This window comes from Euprymna scolopes, chromosome 44, assembly GCF_053919585.1.
Source record: "Euprymna scolopes isolate OS-2025 chromosome 44, ASM5391958v1, whole genome shotgun sequence".
Taxonomy (NCBI): Eukaryota; Metazoa; Mollusca; class Cephalopoda; order Sepiida; family Sepiolidae; genus Euprymna; species Euprymna scolopes.
Genome location: NC_136525.1, coordinates 30,669,035 through 30,691,963, shown reverse-complemented (window position 1 = coordinate 30,691,963; position 22,929 = coordinate 30,669,035).

Here is a 22,929-nt window from a genome sequence, read left to right as displayed (position 1 = left end):
TTATCAGTGGTCTTATCATTTTGACCAGCTGAAAATGTTTGTTTTTTTAAATTAATTATTAGATCGGGATTAATGTTTCGAATGAAGAAGATTTCATTTTTTTCCATCATATTTTCCCTTTTAGCAATGGTTTCAACCATTTGTTTGATTAAAAATTCTATAATATGCGTAAACGCTTACTTTCTAAAGTGGTCTTATGATTTTGACCAGGACTGTATTTATATATGTGTATATTTATATATATAGATATGTATATATATATTTATGTATATATATGTAGATTTGTATATATATATATATATATATATATATATTTATATATATAGATTTGTATATATATATATATATTATATATATAGATTTGTATATATATATATTTATATATTTAGATATGTATATATATATATATTTATGTATATATATATATATTTATGTATATATATATAAATTTATATATATATATATTTACATATAAAGATATGTATATTTATATTTTTATATATGTATATATATATTTATATTTGTATATATATTTATATGTATAAATAGATATATATATATTTATATATATATGTATATTTATATTATATATATATGTATATTTATATATTCATATTTATATATATGTATATTTATATATTTATATTTATATATATGTATATTTATATATTTATATTTATATATTTATATTTATATATATATATGTATATATATATGTATATTTATATTTATATATATATTTATATTTATATTTATATATGTATATTATATATATATGTATATTTATATTTATATATGTATATTTATATATATATATGTATATTTATATTTATATATGTATATTTATATTTATATATATATATGTATATTTATATTTATATATGTATATTTATATTTATATATATATGTATATTTATATATGTATATTTATATATATGTATATATATAGATATGCATATTTATATATATATATGTATATATATTTATATATATAGATATGTATATTTATGTATATATGTATATATATTTATATATATGTATATATGTTTATATATAGAGATATGTATATTTATGGATATATATTTATATATGTATATATGTATATATATTTATGTATGTATGTATATATATTTATGTATATATATTTATATATGTATATATATTTATATATGTATATATGTATATATATTTATGTATGTATGTATATATATTTATGTATAGATATGTATATATGTATATATATTTATATATGTATATATGTATATATATTTATATATGTATATATATTTATATATGTATATATGTATATATATATTTATATATGTATATATATTTATATATGTATATATATTTATATATATATATGATATATATTTATATATATGTATATATATTTATATATATATGTATATATATTTATATATGTATACATATTTATATATATATTTATTTATATATATATATGAATATATATTTATAGATATATATATATGTATATATATATGTATATATATTTATAGATATATATATATGTATATATATTTATAGATATATATATGTATATATATTTATAGATAAATGTATATATATTTATAGATATATGTATATATATTTATAGATATTTATGTATATATATCTAGATATATAGATATTTATATATATATATGTATCTATATTTATATATATATATATATATATGTATATATATTTATATATATAGATATGTATATATTTATATACATATTTGTATATATATATATATTTATATATATAGATATGTATATCTATATAATCATAAAACTCAAATGACCTGGTAACGAGTGATGTAACCCACTGTCCGGGTTATGACATCCGGTTGCGCATGCGCGCATAAACATTAACCCATAGACACAAATCGCTAATTTTGCAGATTTTGATCAGTGCACTGAAATATTAACGTTATTATTTCGAAATTATTATTTAACATGGGAAAAGTGGGGGTGTTTTGCAACTATTCTTTATTACAACTATACTGTCGCTATTTTCTTACAACTAAACAACTTTAACCCGTTGACAAACATAAGAACAACTGTAGTAAAGCCAAGACTGCTACTACTACTACTATTACTACTACTACTACTACTACTACTACTACTTTCTATCCGTCCCTTGTCCTTCCTTCCTTCCTTCTTTTTTATTTTTGTTTACATTTCTAGATACAAAATAGTTGTGTGAGAACGGTGAATTTGTTGACACATTTCAATATTAGTTTTATTTTATTTTATGTATTTTGGTTTTATTTTTTTGCTTTAGGTTTTATTAATTTTTTTTTTTTTTTAGAGTTTAAGTTTCTATAACTTGGTTGAAGGATTCCAATATGGAGTTTTCATTCTTATATTTCTCATCGGTAGGTTCATGTGCGTTTTTGCTGCTAAATAACTTTCGTTGGCATTCGATTCGTAGGAAAATCATGTTCAATTTTCGATTTTTGAGCGATTATTCGGAAAAATAGGTAACTTTACACGAATAGGGAGGAGTTGTTTTTTTTTTCATGTTTGAGTGATCCGTCCGTGATTTTTCATTTTTATATGCTTTCATAGTAATGTTTCTCTTATGTAAAAAAAACTGTTTTCTTTACGTCACAAGTGCCACGCTCATACATGAATTCCATTGCTAATATGACTTACTAACCCAACGGTCACGGGTAGTCTAGTACGTATATATATGTATATACGTACGTATATATATGTATGTATATTTATGCATATATATATATATTTGTATATATATGCATATATATATGCATGTGTATATATTATGTATATGCATGCATATATATATATGTATGTATATATATATATGTGTGTGTATATATATATATATATATATATATATATATATATATATATATATATGCATATATAAGCGAGATAAGACAATGATAGAAATTCAGATGAAAAATCCTGATAGATATTACTTAAGGTAATACTTTCAAGGAGATATTAGCCAAAAAGGAAAAGCTGAATATTTAAGAATAGAGCAATATATATGTTTTATAGTTCAATTTTAAATCCTGAAAAAACAACATATAGAGGCATATATTCGATTTAAGAATTTATGGTTTGACAAAGGAATATAGAGAAGGGGTTATTTTAACTTCCTTAATCCATGGATTTTCAACAATAGCTCATATCATCAGAGGAAATGAAATGCAGTTAGCAAAATATTCAGCTGTGAATGGACGCTATTTTGCTTTTCAGCACAATTATTGAAAATAGTTTTTTAAATGGTTGTGGATAATTATATGGAGAAAATTATATGAAAAGAGAAGTTGATACAACCTGGGTAGTCCATTATCGGAAGGAGTCCAATGTCATTCGGCGTTACAAATCCGGGTGGGTAGAAAATAGGCCCATGGGAGAAAGTGATATTCCCATATAGCGAAAGTGTACTTCTCCTTGATATTTCGACAAGTATACCAGACAACCTTATTCGTTGTTGCGTTGATTGTGTGTTATTTGTTGTGGTCCAAATGCTTTCTTGGTGTTGACAAAGTATATTTGAAATCAGGCGGATATACCATTCCATTGTAATTATCCCCATGAGTAATAGAATTTGAGCATTAAATTAAGTGTGCAATGGACCTCAGAATCAATAGTGTAGTTATCAAAATACCAAAGATGGCAAAGTAATCCTGGTGATGATATTCGGAAAAGTACGCTGGACAGGCTTGCTTGAGGTATGAGTATTAGAAAGATAGTTCGTTACCTTGTTTATATTGGATGACGGAAGCTTTTTAGATAAGGGAAAGTAATGGAGTGAAGTAGAGAGGGTAAAGAGAGAGGAGGAGGGTTAAAGTTGGGCGAGCATACAGGTTCTTCATGGAGTATTTTCGGCGAGGGAAGGGGTAATTGCGTTTAAGTATTCTTTAAAAGGGATAACCTCTAGATTTTAAGTTCAAGTGGGAAATGGATATTCTTGTAATTTTCAATGTGGGATGTGCGTGATAGGGGGTGGGTGTGCTGTTTTTGCTGTGGGGATGGGCGAGTTGATGAGGTGGAGATAGAGATGCATTATGGTGTGAAAATATGGAATGTTTGGAGAGTTACTTAAATAAGTGAGTTTAAGGTTGGCTTATTTTAATTTTTACTGTATATTTTAAACGTGACTTGGTAAGTTGAGATAAGTCAGTAAAATACGTTTGTTGTCATAGTTTGATCTAGTTTAAATGTTTGTTTAAATTTTATTTAAAATACATATATATATGTTTGGAGGTGATCTATGGATGAGTTTGTTTAGTTGTTCGTTGAGTTGGAATTGATCTTTGAGTGAGTGCTTTATATACTGTGGTTAATTATATATATTTTTTATAAAGGGGAGAATTGATTAAATGTGTGGCTGGGTAGGTAGTCGCCCATGCGTGGTTAATTTTGACTATTTGTATATTGATTACTTGCATATCCACCCATCAAACCTAAACATAAGTGCAAATATAAGCACATATATACCCACAGATATTCATACATGCGTACACATACACATATAGACATACACACTTACATACAGATAGCATACACTTATATACAAACACTGATAATACCATGTTTACATAAATACATACCTATATATATACGCATCACTATACTAATGTATATGTGCACTCAATTACATATATATATATATATATATATATATATATATATATATATATATATATATATATATATATATATATATATGTATATATATATCATAACGCAAACACGCATATTAGAGAAGGGAACTATTTATAAGCTGGGCGAATATGAATCCACGCACACTCAGTGTACAACTGCGCTCATAAGCACGGCCGAACATTGATATAATCAAGTACAAGGATGTAATTCATACTCCTAACAGCAAATATACAACTACATAAGGGTTATGTCTAGAAAGAGATAAAGGTGTGCACACTGATACATAACATACAATACAGAGAGCGTGCACGTACGATTAAAGATATACATAACCAGATGATCGGGTTTATCAGGTGATTCTATTTTAGAGAAGGGTGTATTCACCAATTGCCAACAACATTTTTATGGTCTAGGGAGATATAGATTGTTAGAGTGTACTAATATACGGCTAAAGTGTGTAACTCTGTTAAATATCCATGCTCACATAAACACACGCACATACATGTATATACATACACACACACACACACACACACACACACACACACATATATATATATATATATATATATATATATATATATATATATATATATATATATACATACATATACATATGAAATAAAATGGAGGTGGAAGGACCTGGATGCTCAACGTTTCGCCCGATTTATGCGGGCTTTTTCAAGAGACACACATATACATATGTATATGTACATGCACACAACACACACACGTGCATACATACATATATACACACTACAGTGCATAATTCTTTGCATATAGACTTAACTTAAAACGAACGTCTACAAGCTCACACATATATATACATACTCATATATAAGGAAATGAAGTTAATGGAGACAAGAACAGGCACAGATATACACTTATATATACATATACACACATACCCACATATACACATATATATATACAGCCAAGCATACATAGACACGTACAAATTTACTCAATGATGCATATGTATAAGAAACACATAGACATAGGTAAATATTAACACCGTTACAGCGCATACAACATCCACCCTCGCATGCATACATATACACTCATACAAGCTTGAACCCATGCTTATACATATAGGGGCAGTGTGCCAAAACTAGTTCAGGTATGGTGGCTTAAGTGACTTTGAGCTGGCTGTATTTTAATTTTTTCTCTGTGTTTGCATAACGAAATAAGCTCATTTTTGGTGTTTATCGTGGCTTTAGGATATGTTATTATTGTAACTGCTTCTGAAGTGCAAAGGTTGCAGGTTTGGATTAAGGGGTGTATGAATTGGATTTTTTCAATAAATCCCATTTTAGCGACTATGGAATATTCCTATATTGGAGGTCTTTAATCAGAGTTGTTGGGGAGGTACCTCTATTACTATTTGGATTCTCATTATTAAAGGAGCTTATGTGGTTGGAAATTCTTAGTTTAATTAGATTTGCCATTGCGTCGATATATGTGTAAGATTTTACATTTTCATTAATGGTGTTTAAGCTGTCGGAGTTTCTACTATGGGTGTGGGATGAACTTATAGAGGGGGACGGGATGATTAGGTTCGAATCGTTTTCAGGATGGGGTTGCTGAGTGACTTGGGTGTTATCATGTGTCTTATTTATGGGGTTGGTATAGTTGGAGTCAGTGGAGCTCTCTAATGCTGTTGGTTCAGTAGTTAATGTGTTTTGAGAACGATATTTTAGTGTTCCATCCGTTGCACTTGCTGTTGTGGTTGGGAGTTCAGTGACTGCACATGAATAGATTACGTCCTTGTGGATGCAATCGTTTCCTAAGGGATAAGATTGTTTGTTTCGGAAATTACAATTTTGTGTGGGTTGAGGATAGGCCTGGGAGTTTCTTATTTTAGAGTTGTTTGATGTTATTATCGTTTGTGCTATGTTAGGCATAGTGGAGTAAGAGATTTTTATTGAATTTTTATTTAATATAGTGCTGTATCTATGGGGTTGTTGAAAATATTGTTCAATTATTTTTTAAAATTCCTTCGGTATATTAGTTCTTATGTTGGAGCTGTATGGCAGGTTGAACCATATGGATATTTTCGCCTTAATTTATTGTTATTCTTTTTGTTTTGTTTGCTATCGGATTTAGTCTTATCTTTGTGTGCTCTGGATTAGGGTTATGCTTGTTCGAGGAGTTACGGATGGAGGTATTGCTTTTTTTGGGGGGGTCAATTTTTTATGCATAATTATTGATTTATTTTTGTTGTTTTCCAATTTGTTGCCTATGTATTCTATCTTATCCTGAATTGTGTGAGGCATTATTGTAAAAGGTTGCTGCTTGGCTAAATGTTTTCTTGTCGGCTGATATTCTTTTTGAGGTGAATGGTACTATAGAGTTGATAATAGATCTGGAATGATTCGATTGCTTATGCACATAGAAAAGGTTCAAATAAGGCTTATGGTAAGGTTTCCGAATTTAGATTTAGGGATATTTCCAAGAAATTAGATGTCTTCTTATTAGGATCTACTTCAATAGAAAGGTTATAGTTTCTAAAGAATTCATGCAATTTTTTTATGGTATTGTATTGTCTGGGCCTGTCTTTTGTGATGAAAAAGGCATCATCTCTATATAGGCCTTCCTGCAAGTTTTTGAATTCTAAGCTGAGCTACCCTAACAGGTAGAGTCGGTCAATCCCATTAAAATGTCATAATTAGATGGGGTATCTTTCCTGGTTCAGTACTTTCCGTCAAATTCAATCAGAGAACATCTAGCCAAGAGGATAAGTTTCATTTCTAGATCTGTTATATTGGAATTGTTCCTAGCGAAAATCAGGGCTTTATTAAGAAGTATTGGGGATATAGATTGGTAATCATTACATATATCGAAAGTTATGAAGTTAAGTCTTTTTTCTCTTTGAGTTGAATAAGCCAATTGAGGAGAGTTTGGGAGCATTGCCAGGGGGGAAATTTTATTTTCTCTTTTATCAGTGGTATAATTCTGTCTAAGATTTTCTTACTAGCTAGTCCTAAATCAGAGCTAGAGGGGCAGATTAATCTTAACGAGGGGTTGTCCTGGAAATTTTCTTTATGGTCCTTCATTGTAAATCTTGGGGTTCCTGGGATAACGATTTTGGTGAAGTTGTGGAGGTTCATTTGCTTGAGTATGTTCAGGGTATCTATCGTGTCTAATGTATGCATATATATGTATATTTATGTGATATATATATGCATGTATATATATGCATATGTGTATATATATATGAATATATAAGTTTCGTGGTTCAATTTAAATTCTGAACAAACAACATATAGAGATATATATTCGATTTAAGAATTTATTCCTTGAAAAAGGAATATATGGAAGGGGTTATTTTAATTTCCTTAATCCATGGATTTTCAACAATGGCTCATATCATCAGAGGAAATGAAATGTAGTTAGCAAAATATTCAGCTGCGAATGGACGTTATTTTGGTTTTCAGCACAATTATTGAAAATAGTTTTTTGAGTGGTTGTGGATAATTATATGGAGAAAATTATACGAAAAGAGAAGTTGCTACAACCTGGGTAATGTATGCATTTTTTTTTTCTACACAGTGATCACCACTTATCAAGGCCCGGAAGCCACTCAGGGATAAGGGTTATTGCAAGTACATTACGTTAGTGTGGAGATTTGATGAAGTGTTTACTAAAGGGGGCGGTTCATTAGGAATTTGTTAACGTTGGACTTGAAGACATCGAAGTTGTAGTCAGGTGGGAAGCAGGCAGATAGAACAGAGTTCCACAGGCGTGCAGTTCTAAGAAAGAAGCTTTGTTCATGGAATCCACGTTTTGATTTAGGCACAGATAAAGAGTGGGGGAAATTTTTCACAGTGGATTCAGCTAGACGGGTGTTTTTCGTGAAAGATTGGCGAGGGGGGACCAGAGATTGGAGGTCAGACGAGCACCTGCGATGGAAATAACGATAAAACAAGGATAGACTCGCAATGTCTCTTCTGTGGGAGAGAGGTTGCAGGGTAGAGAAAAGGGCATCCCCCACTAAGCCACGAAGTCTATTTTGTATTCTGTCAAGGCAGGATAGGTTGTTTTTAGCAGCTCCTGCCCAGATATGGCAATAGTATTCCAGCCTTGAACGTACTTGGCTTTTATATAGATAGAGAATTGCATCAGTAGTGAGATATCTTCTGGAGCGGTAGAAGGACCCCACCATCTTTCCAGCGACCTTGGCAACAGACTTGATGTACGTGTTCCATTTCAGATCAGGAGTAAAGGTCAAGCCCTGAAGCTTGTCAAAACACGGGGCCTCTCCCAGACGAGAGCCATCCATCCCAATTGATGTCAGAAGGGGATCAGAGTGTTTATGATGTAAGGATAGGAATTTGGTTTTAGATGCATTAAAGGTAACCAGCCACGTCTTCCCCCACTGAACCACACGCTCGAGATCAGAGGAGAGAGAATCAGAGAGAACTTTGTCATTTACAGCCTTTGATGTGTTGCCGTAGATGGTCGTGTCATCAGCATAGATGTCAACGAATGATTTAAGTATGTGTTTAGGGAGGTCATTGATGTAGATCAGGAAGAGAGTTGGACCCAGGATTGACCCCTGAGGGACTCCAGCATTAATACTGCAGGCCTCTGATTTTTGTCCATCGACCACTACTCTTATGAGCCTATCGGAGAGAAATGATTTAATGATTGAGAAAACATTTCCAGTTATGCCGTAGCTGGAAATCTTGTGAAGTAAACCCTTATGCCATACCTTGTCAAAAGCCTTAGATATGTCAAGAGCAATTGCCCTAGAAAGGAAGCCTTTGTCAAGAGATTCACTAATCCTGTGGGATATAACCGTCAGCACATCTGCGGTAGATCTTGCAGAGCGGAAACCATATTGTGGGTCACTAAGAAGGTTGTTTCTGCTGAGGTGGTTGACTATTTCTCTATTTAATATGGATTCCAGCAACTTACTCATAACACACAGGAGACTTATTGGTCTGTACTGAGAGGGAGATGACTTATCACTTGAATTCTTAAATACAGGGCAAACTGATGAGGTCTTCCATGGAGTCGGAAAGCACTTCTCCTTAAGGCAGCGCTTGAACAGTTTCGTAAGTATGGGAGCAATTTCTGGTTGAAGCTTTTTTAACACTATAATTGGGATGTCGTCAGGGGCAGTTGCTTTACTGGAATCAAGGTTCTTGATTAGCTTGGCGACCTCCTGCACAGATATTTGTATCAAATGCCAAGATAAGCAGAGAGCACATGCAATGCCTAGAATTCCCAAATGGTCACCCATCTTATACTAGCCAGGCTCAATGTTGCTTAACTTCGGTGATCTGACACGAACCGGTGTGTCAAAGCGATTATGCCTACTATATATATATATATATATATATATATATATATATATATATATATACAAAAGAGACCGCTTATTAAGGCCCGAAGCCACTCGAGGATAAATGTAAGTTGAATGTAAGGTGGTATAGTAATCATTAATGCTGTAGATTGGGTAGAATTCGGATTATTTAAGAGAATAGCTCAACAAGAACTTGTTTACATTGGACTTGAAGAATTGTAATATCTGACTCATTTTAATCATGAACAAAGCGACCGGAATAAACCCTAGCTGTATTCATGAAGAAAGAGGTAAGGTTTGAGAGGATGACTTCCTGGAACTGAACCCAATTATGTCTAATTAAGACAAAAGTGTCAGATTTTTGTGGACTCGAATCAGAACATGTCCGCGACTAGTATGAAAGGAAGGCCCTTTAATTTCCTGATTCATATGGCAACAAGACGTGACACAAGGTCAATTTAATATAGAAGAAAACCATATTCCGCAAGATCTTGTGGAATATCGTTTTTCCTACATTAAATTGACCATCACATCGATTGATTGCTTGCTCTAGTTGAAGACCCATCACGTACACCGAGATGAAGCTTCATATTTCTCCATGCAGTGACTTAGTCCACTATACATGGTAGTCTACATTGCACTGTAGAGAATCTATTGTTTATTTTATAAAAATTAGTTTTCAATGGCTTGAATTAAATTTTAAAATGAAAGTCAAGTATTATGGTTCAGTTGCGCTTGAAATATAAACATTCATTTCTAACGCGCCACTGCCATATCAAAGAACCTACTGTTGATTTTGTGTGCCTAATCTTTCTGCTTGTGCGGTGATAAAACTTCTCAAATGCACTCATGATGTTAGGCTGTATAAGGTTTTATCTTTGATCAAAATTACATGTTCCTTCTTTCATCGAATTTTTTTGATTATCCATTATCAATATTATCAAAGACAAAACCTGTCTAAGAACACTGCCAGACACGTATGGTACATTTGTGTGAAATTTCATAAAAATCGGCTCAATCGTTCCGTAGTCCCGAACTAACACACACACACACAAGGTTCCTTTTATATTATAGTGTATATATATATATATATATATATATATATATATATATATATATATATATATATATATGTTCAGTGTTAAAATAGTGCTTGTTTCATTAGCTGACGCTGCACAATCATTTATTTCAGCGATTTCAACTTAGTATATCAAGATTAACTTGGTAACATAATTAGCAAGAATATAGAAATCCTATCAGTCTTCGGAAATGGTCATTTTTTCAGGCTTGATTTATTCTCGTTAAACACTAATGTTACATTATTTCAATTCCATACTTTACTTAAAAAGGATATTAAATTCTTTCGGATGATAAAAATGAAATCACTTTTACAGAGGATGAAAATTGATTCGTGAATTTTAGTTTTCGCAATTTTCGGTCAAATTATAAGGTTTTCACATCTATAATTAGATACAAAATCGATCTGGCAAAAAATAGAAGCAACTTTTTTGCATTCAAATTAAATCGATACAAATAATAAGAAATACTAGTATCGATTACTTACGTGATTGATTATAAAAGTTTCATAACTTTCAAAACTTTAGAATATTATTCGGATCCTCAAAATTTTCAAATATATTTGCACTTTTTTCTTCTTGCACTCATTATGAATGCTGAAAACACTCGACCATAAGAAGGAGTGAAGGGGTTGGATTGATTGACGATAGATTAATGATGAATAACATTAGATGATTGATTAATGATGAATAATATTAGATGATTGATAAATGATGAATAATATTAGATGATTGATTAATGATGAATAATATTAGATGATTGATTAATGATGAATAATATTAGATGATTGATAAATGATGAATAATATTAGATGATTGATTAATGATGAATAATATTAGATGATTGATAAATGATGAATAATATTAGATGATTGATTAATGATGAATAATATTAGATGATTGATAAATGATGAATAATATTAGATGATTGATTAATGATGAATAATATTAGATGATTGATTAATGATGAATAATATTAGATGATTGATAAATGATGAATAATATTAGATGATTGATAAATGATGAATAATATTAGATGATTGATAAATGATGAATAATATTAGATGATTGATTAATGATGAATAATATTAAATGATTGATAAATGATGAATAATATTAGATGATTGATTAATGATGAATAATATTAGATGATTGATTAATGATGAATAATATTAGATGATTGATTAATGATGAATAATATTAGATGATTGATTAATGATGAATAATATTAGATGATTGATTAATGATGAATAATATTAGATGATTGATTAATGATGAATAATATTAGATGATTGATAAATGATGAATAATATTAGATGATTGATTAATGATGAATAATATTAGATGATTGATTAATGATGAATAACATTAGATGATTGATTAATGATGAATAATATTAGATGATTGATAAATGATGAATAATATTAGATGATTGATTAATGATGAATAATATTAGATGATTGATTAATGATGAATAATATTAGATGATTGATTAATGATGAATAATATTAGATGATTGATTAATGATGAATAATATTAGATGATTGATTAATGATGAATAATATTAGATGATTGATAAATGATGAATAATATTAGATGATTGATAAATGATGAATAATATTAGATGATTGATTAATGATGAATAATATTAGATGATTGATTAATGATGAATAACATTAGATGATTGATTAATGATGAATAATATTAGATGATTGATAAATGATGAATAATATTAGATGATTGATTAATGATGAATAATATTAGATGATTGATTAATGATGAATAATATTAGATGATTGATTAATGATGAATAATATTAGATGATTGATTAATGATGAATAACATTAGATGATTGATAAATGATGAATAATATTAGATGATTGATAAATGATGAATAATATTAAATGATTGATTAATGATGAATAATATTAGATGATTGATTAATGATGAATAATATTAGATGATTGATTAATGATGAATAATATTAGATGATTGATAAATGATGAATAATATTAGATGATTGATTAATGATGAATAATATTAGATGATTGATAAATGATGAATAATATTAGATGATTGATTAATGATGAATAATATTAGATGATTGATTAATGATGAATAATATTAGATGATTGATTAATGATGAATAATATTAGATGATTGATTAATGATGAATAATATTAGATGATTGATTAATGATGAATAATATTAGATGATTGATAAATGATGAATAATATTAAATGATTGATTAATGATGAATAATATTAGATGATTGATTAATGATGAATAATATTAGATGATTGATTAATGATGAATAATATTAGATGATTGATTAATGATGAATAATATTAGATGATTGATTAATGATGAATAATATTAGATGATTGATTAATGATGAATAATATTAGATGATTGATTAATGATGAATAATATTAGATGATTGATTAATGATGAATAACATTAGATGATTGATAAATGATGAATAATATTAGATGATTGATAAATGATGAATAATATTAGATGATTGATTAATGATGAATAATATTAGATGATTGATTAATGATGAATAATATTAGATGATTGATTAATGATGAATAATATTAGATGATTGATTAATGATGAATAATATTAGATGATTGATTAATGATGAATAACATTAGATGATTGATAAATGATGAATAATATTAAATGATTGATTAATGATGAATAATATTAGATGATTGATTAATGATGAATAATATTAGATGATTGATTAATGATGAATAATATTAGATGATTGATTAATGATGAATAATATTAGATGATTGATAAATGATGAATAATATTAAATGATTGATTAATGATGAATAATATTAAATGATTGATTAATGATGAATAATATTAGATGATTGATAAATGATGAATAATATTAAATGATTGATAAATGATGAATAATATTAGATGATTGATTAATGATGAATAATATTAGATGATTGATTAATGATGAATAATATTAGATGATTGATTAATGATGAATAATATTAGATGATTGATTAATGATGAATAATATTAGATGATTGATTAATGATGAATAATATTAGATGATTGATAAATGATGAATAATATTAGATGATTGATTAATGATGAATAATATTAGATGATTGATAAATGATGAATAATATTAGATGATTGATAAATGATGAATAATATTAGATGATTGATTAATGATGAATAATATTAGATGATTGATTAATGATGAATAATATTAGATGATTGATTAATGATGAATAATATTAGATGATTGATAAATGATGAATAATATTAGATGATTGATTAATGATGAATAATATTAGATGATTGATTAATGATGAATAATATTAGATGATTGATTAATGATGAATAATATTAGATGATTGATTAATGATGAATAATATTAGATGATTGATTAATGATGAATAATATTAGATGATTGATTAATGATGAATAATATTAGATGATTGATAAATGATGAATAATATTAGATGATTGATTAATGATGAATAATATTAGATGATTGATTAATGATGAATAATATTAGATGATTGATTAATGATGAATAATATTAGATGATTGATTAATGATGAATAATATTAGATGATTGATAAATGATGAATAATATTAGATGATTGATTAATGATGAATAATATTAGATGATTGATTAATGATGAATAATATTAGATGATTGATTAATGATGAATAATATTAGATGATTGATTAATGATGAATAATATTAGATGATTGATTAATGATGAATAATATTAGATGATTGATTAATGATGAATAATATTAGATGATTGATTAATGATGAATAATATTAGATGATTGATTAATGATGAATAATATTAGATGATTGATTAATGATGAATAATATTAGATGATTGATTAATGATGAATAATATTAGATGATTGATTAATGATGAATAATATTAGATGATTGATTAATGATGAATAATATTAGATGATTGATTAATGATGAATAATATTAGATGATTGATTAATGATGAATAATATTAGATGATTGATAAATGATGAATAATATTAGATGATTGATTAATGATGAATAATATTAGATGATTGATTAATGATGAATAATATTAGATGATTGATTAATGATGAATAATATTAGATGATTGATAAATGATGAATAATATTAGATGATTGATTAATGATGAATAATATTAGATGATTGATTAATGATGAATAATATTAGATGATTGATTAATGATGAATAATATTAGATGATTGATTAATGATGAATAATATTAGATGATTGATAAATGATGAATAATATTAGATGATTGATTAATGATGAATAATATTAGATGATTGATTAATGATGAATAATATTAGATGATTGATTAATGATGAATAATATTAGATGATTGATTAATGATGAATAATATTAGATGATTGATAAATGATGAATAATATTAGATGATTGATTAATGATGAATAATATTAGATGATTGATTAATGATGAATAATATTAGATGATTGATTAATGATGAATAATATTAGATGATTGATTAATGATGAATAATATTAGATGATTGATTAATGATGAATAATATTAGATGATTGATAAATGATGAATAATATTAGATGATTGATTAATGATGAATAATATTAGATGATTGATTAATGATGAATAATATTAGATGATTGATTAATGATGAATAATATTAGATGATTGATTAATGATGAATAATATTAGATGATTGATAAATGATGAATAATATTAGATGATTGATTAATGATGAATAATATTAGATGATTGATTAATGATGAATAATATTAGATGATTGATTAATGATGAATAATATTAGATGATTGATTAATGATGAATAATATTAGATGATTGATAAATGATGAATAATATTAGATGATTGATTAATGATGAATAATATTAGATGATTGATTAATGATGAATAATATTAGATGATTGATTAATGATGAATAATATTAGATGATTGATTAATGATGAATAATATTAGATGATTGATTAATGATGAATGATATTAGATGATTGATTAATGATGAATAATATTAGATGATTGATTAATGATGAATAATATTAGATGATTGATTAATGATGAATAATATTAGATGATTGATTAAATGATGAATAATATTAGATGATTGATTAATGATGAATAATATTAGATGATTGATTAATGATGAATAATATTAGATGATTGATAAATGATGAATAATATTAGATGATTGATTAATGATGAATAATATTAGATGATTGATTAATGATGAATAATATTAGATGATTGATTAATGATGAATAATATTAGATGATTGATTAATGATGAATAATATTAGATGATTGATAAATGATGAATAATATTAGATGATTGATTAATGATGAATAATATTAGATGATTGATTAATGATGAATAATATTAGATGATTGATTAATGATGAATAATATTAGATGATTGATTAATGATGAATAATATTAGATGATTGATTAATGATGAATAATATTAGATGATTGATTAATGATGAATAATATTAGATGATTGATTAATGATGAATAATATTAGATGATTGATTAATGATGAATAATATTAGATGATTGATAAATGATGAATAATATTAGATGATTGATTAATGATGAATAATATTAGATGATTGAATAATGATGAATAACATTAGATGATTGATTAATGATGAATAATATTAGATGATTGATAAATGATGAATAATATTAGATGATTGATTAATGATGAATAATATTAGATGATTGATTAATGATGAATAATATTAGATGATTGATTAATGATGAATAATATTAGATGATTGATAAATGATGAATAATATTAGATGATTGATAAATGATGAATAATATTAGATGATTGATTAATGATGAATAATATTAGATGATTGATTAATGATGAATAATATTAGATGATTGATTAATGATGAATAATATTAGATGATTGATTTATGATGAATAATATTAGATGATTGATTAATGATGAATAATATTAGATGATTAATAAATGATGAATAATATTAGATGATTGATTAATGATGAATAATATTAGATGATTGATAAATGATGAATAATATTAGATGATTGATTAATGATGAATAATATTAGATGATTGATTAATGATGAATAATATTAGATGATTGATTAATGATGAATAATATTAGATGATTGATAAATGATGAATAATATTAGATGATTGATTAATGATGAATAATATTAGATGATTGATAAATGATGAATAATATTAGATGATTGATAAATGATGAATAATATTAGATGATTGATTAATGATGAATAATATTAGATGATTGATTAATGATGAATAATATTAGATGCTTGATTAATGATGAATAATATTAGATGATTGATTAATGATGAATAATATTAGATGATTGATTAATGATGAATAATATTAGATGATTGATAAATGATGAATAATATTAGATGATTGATTAATGATGAATAATATTAGATGATTGATTAATGATGAATAATATTAGATGATTGATTAATGATGAATAATATTAGATGATTGATAAATGATGAATAATATTAGATGATTGATTAATGATGAATAATATTAGATGATTGATTAATGATGAATAATATTAGATGATTGATTAATGATGAATAATATTAGATGATTGATTTATGATGAATAATATTAGATGATTGATTAATGATGAATAATATTAGATGATTGATAAATGATGAATAATATTAGATGATTGATTAATGATGAATAATATTAGATGATTGATAAATGATGAATAATATTAGATGATTGATTAATGATGAATAATATTAGATGATTGATTAATGATGAATAATATTAGATGATTGATTAATGATGAATAATATTAGATGATTGATAAATGATGAATAATATTAGATGATTGATTAATGATGAATAATATTAGATGATTGATAAATGATGAATAATATTAGATGATTGATAAATGATGAATAATATTAGATGATTGATTAATGATGAATAATATTAGATGATTGATTAATGATGAATAATATTAGATGATTGATTAATGATGAATAATATTAGATGATTGATTAATGATGAATAATATTAGATGATTGATTAATGATGAATAATATTAGATGATTGATAAATGATGAATAATATTAGATGATTGATTAATGATGAATAATATTAGATGATTGATTAATGATGAATAATATTAGATGATTGATTAATGATGAATAATATTAGATGATTGATTTATGATGAATAATAATTAGATGATTGATTAATGATGAATAATATTAGATGATTGATAAATGATGAATAATATTAGATGATTGATTAATGATGAATAATATTAGATGATTGATAAATGATGAATAATATTAGATGATTGATTAATGATGAATAATATTAGATGATTGATAAATGATGAATAATATTAGATGATTGATAAATGATGAATAATATTAGATGATTGATAAATGATGAATAATATTAGATGATTGATTAATGATGAATAATATTAGATGATTGATTAATGATGAATAATATTAGATGATTGATAAATGATGAATAATATTAGATGATTGATTAATGATGAATAATATTAGATGATTGAATAATGATGAATAACATTAGATGATTGATTAATGATGAATAATATTAGATGATTGATAAATGATGAATAATATTAGATGATTGATTAATGATGAATAATATTAGATGATTGATTAATGATGAATAATATTAGATGATTGATTAATGATGAATAATATTAGATGATTGATAAATGATGAATAATATTAGATGATTGATAAATGATGAATAATATTAGATGATTGATTAATGATGAATAATATTAGATGATTGATTAATGATGAATAATATTAGATGATTGATTAATGATGAATAATATTAGATGATTGATTTATGATGAATAATATTAGATGATTGATTAATGATGAATAATATTAGATGATTAATAAATGATGAATAATATTAGATGATTGATTAATGATGAATAATATTAGATGATTGATAAATGATGAATAATATTAGATGATTGATTAATGATGAATAATATTAGATGATTGATTAATGATGAATAATATTAGATGATTGATTAATGATGAATAATATTAGATGATTGATAAATGATGAATAATATTAGATGATTGATTAATGATGAATAATATTAGATGATTGATAAATGATGAATAATATTAGATGATTGATAAATGATGAATAATATTAGATGATTGATTAATGATGAATAATATTAGATGATTGATTAATGATGAATAATATTAGATGCTTGATTAATGATGAATAATATTAGATGATTGATTAATGATGAATAATATTAGATGATTGATTAATGATGAATAATATTAGATGATTGATAAATGATGAATAATATTAGATGATTGATTAATGATGAATAATATTAGATGATTGATTAATGATGAATAATATTAGATGATTGATTAATGATGAATAATATTAGATGATTGATAAATGATGAATAATATTAGATGATTGATTAATGATGAATAATATTAGATGATTGATTAATGATGAATAATATTAGATGATTGATTAATGATGAATAATATTAGATGATTGATTTATGATGAATAATATTAGATGATTGATTAATGATGAATAATATTAGATGATTGATAAATGATGAATAATATTAGATGATTGATTAATGATGAATAATATTAGATGATTGATAAATGATGAATAATATTAGATGATTGATTAATGATGAATAATATTAGATGATTGATTAGATGATTGAATAATATTAGATGATTGATTAATGATGAATAATATTAGATGATTGATAAATGATGAATAATATTAGATGATTGAATTAATGATGAATAATATTAGATGATTGATAAATGATGAATAATATTAGATGATTGATAAATGATGAATAATATTAGATGATTGATTAATGATGAATAATATTAGATGATTGATTAATGATGAATAATATTAGATGATTGATTAATGATGAATAATATTAGATGATTGATTAATGATGAATAATATTAGATGATTGATTAATGATGAATAATATTAGATGATTGATAAATGATGAATAATATTAGATGATTGATTAATGATGAATAATATTAGATGATTGATTAATGATGAATAATATTAGATGATTGATTAATGATGAATAATATTAGATGATTGATTTATGATGAATAATATTAGATGATTGATTAATGATGAATAATATTAGATGATTGATAAATGATGAATAATATTAGATGATTGATTAATGATGAATAATATTAGATGATTGATAAATGATGAATAATATTAGATGATTGATTAATGATGAATAATATTAGATGATTGATAAATGATGAATAATATTAGATGATTGATAAATGATGAATAATATTAGATGATTGATAAATGATGAATAATATTAGATGATTGATTAATGATGAATAATATTAGATGATTGATTAATGATGAATAATATTAGATGATTGATTAATGATGAATAATATTAGATGATTGATTAATGATGAATAATATTAGATGATTGATAAATGATGAATAATATTAGATGATTGATAAATGATGAATAATATTAGATGATTGATTAATGATGAATAATATTAGATGATTGATTAATGATGAATAATATTAGATGATTGATAAATGATGAATAATATTAGATGATTGATTAATGATGAATAATATTAGATGATTGATTAATGATGAATAATATTAGATGATTGATTAATGATGAATAATATTAGATGATTGATAAATGATGAATAATATTAGATGATTGATTAATGATGAATAATATTAGATGATTGATTAATGATGAATAATATTAGATGATTGATTAATGATGAATAATATTAGATGATTGATTAATGATGAATAATTTTAGATGATTGATTAATGATGAATAATATTAGATGATTGATAAATGATGAATAATATTAGATGATTGATTAATGATGAATAATATTAGATGATTGATTAATGATGAATAATATTAGATGATTGATTAATGATGAATAATATTAGATGATTGATTAATGATGAATAATATTAGATGATTGATAAATGATGAATAATATTAGATGATTGATTAATGATGAATAATATTAGATGATTGATTAATGATGAATAATATTAGATGATTGATTAATGATGAATAATATTAGATGATTGATTAATGATGAATAATTTTAGATGATTGATTAATGATGAATAATATTAGATGATTGATAAATGATGAATAATATTAGATGATTGATTAATGATGAATAATATTAGATGATTGATTAATGATGAATAATATTAGATGATTGATTAATGATGAATAATATTAGATGATTGATTAATGATGAATAATATTAGATGATTGATTAATGATGAATAATATTAGATGATTGATAAATGATGAATAATATTAGATGATTGAATAATGATGAATAATATTAGATGATTGATTAATGATGAATAAATATTAGATGATTGATTAATGATGAATAATATTAGATGATTGATTAATGATGAATAATATTAGATGATTGATTAATGATGAATAATATTAGATGATTGATGAATGATGAATAATATTAGATGATTGATTAATGATGAATAATATTAGATGATTGATAAATGATGAATAATATTAGATGATTGATTAATGATGAATAATATTAGATGATTGATAAATGATGAATAATATTAGATGATTGATTAATGATGAATAATATTAGATGATTGATTAATGATGAATAATATTAGATGATTGATAAATGATGAATAATATTAGATGATTGATAAATGATGAATAATATTAGATGATTGATAAATGATGAATAATATTAGATGATTGATTAATGATGAATAATATTAGATGATTGATTAATGATGAATAATATTAGATGATTGATTAATGATGAATAATATTAGATGATTGATAAATGATGAATAATATTAGATGATTGATAAATGATGAATAATATTAGATGATTGATTAATGATGAATAATATTAGATGATTGATTAATGATGAATAATATTAGATGATTGATTAATGATGAATAATATTAGATGATTGATTAATGATGAATAATATTAGATGATTGATAAATGATGAATAATATTAGATGATTGATTAATGATGAATAATATTAGATGATTGATAAATGATGAATAATATTAGATGATTGATTAATGATGAATAATATTAGATGATTGATAAATGATGAATAATATTAGATGATTGATTAATGATGAATAATATTAGATGATTGATTAATGATGAATAATATTAGATGATTGATAAATGATGAATAATATTAGATGATTGATTAATGATGAATAATATTAGATGATTGATAAATGATGAATAATATTAGATGATTGATTAATGATGAATAATATTAGATGATTGATAAATGATGAATAATATTAGATGATTGATTAATGATGAATAATATTAGATGATTGATAAATGATGAATAATATTAGATGATTGATTAATGATGAATAATATTAGATGATTGATTAATGATGAATAATATTAGATGATTGATTAATGATGAATAATATTAGATGATTGATTAATGATGAATAATATTAGATGATTGATTAATGATGAATAATATTAGATGATTGATTAATGATGAATAATATTAGATGATTGATAAATGATGAATAATATTAGATGATTGATTAATGATGAATAATATTAGATGATTGATAAATGATGAATAATATTAGATGATTGATAAATGATGAATAATATTAGATGATTGATTAATGATGAATAATATTAGATGATTGATAAATGATGAATAATATTAGATGATTGAA